General features: G+C 43.0%; 1 pseudogene; it reads right to left on the reverse strand.

Moving 5' to 3' along the window:
* Window positions 1-212: 212 nt before the first annotated feature.
* Window positions 213-387, reverse strand: LOC148142224 (U2 spliceosomal RNA; annotated as a pseudogene).
* Window positions 388-702: the final 315 nt, after the last annotated feature.

The following is a 702-nucleotide window of genomic DNA, read 5'->3' on the forward strand; positions in this document are numbered from 1 at the left end:
AGTGTCAAGGTGCGCAAGAGACAGAGATGGCGAGAGAAGGATAGGGAGCGGGAGCTGAGCAGCCACCTTAGAACAGACGAGTTTGAATCGACTCACGCCCGGTTGGATGTGAGGTGTGAGAAATGAAGCACTTGGTACTCAAACCCATCCAGCAGACACAAAGCACCGAAAGCCTGAGTTATAAACATGAAGCTGTTTTTAGATTTATAGATGAGGGGTGCACCGTTCCCGGAGGTACTGCAATACCAGGTCGATGCGTGGAGTGGACGGAGCAAGCCCCTATTCCATCTCCCTGCTCCAAAAATCAATTTAATATATGGTCCCCAGATAAGGGACGTATCAGATATTAAACTGATAAGAACAGATTTTTTTTTTATTTCAAAATATACTTTATTCATATAAATAAATCTTTGGTACTTGTACAATTTGTCATATCGTTCATACATATATACATTCCATGTCGTAAAGAACAGATTGAATTGCTCAAATTTACAGTTATCCTAAATACAGTTCCCTTCATTAACCATCCAGTCTCTTATTATTTAGCTGTGGCTTCAGCGGAACCCACCTACTGAGTGGGTGCCCTGTTATATGAGAGCAAAGGAAAACTTCTTTAACCCCCAGTTTATGGGGTTACCCTTGTCCATTTGACTGTCCTGTCTCTGGGGTAGCTATCTGCATCCCCATGGTGTGCACGAACTG

This window comes from Chiloscyllium plagiosum, unplaced genomic scaffold (assembly GCF_037043375.1).
Source record: "Chiloscyllium plagiosum isolate Xiang-an unplaced genomic scaffold, Cpla_swu_hap1 HiC_scaffold_30, whole genome shotgun sequence".
In the NCBI taxonomy this organism is placed as follows: Eukaryota; Metazoa; Chordata; class Chondrichthyes; order Orectolobiformes; family Hemiscylliidae; genus Chiloscyllium; species Chiloscyllium plagiosum.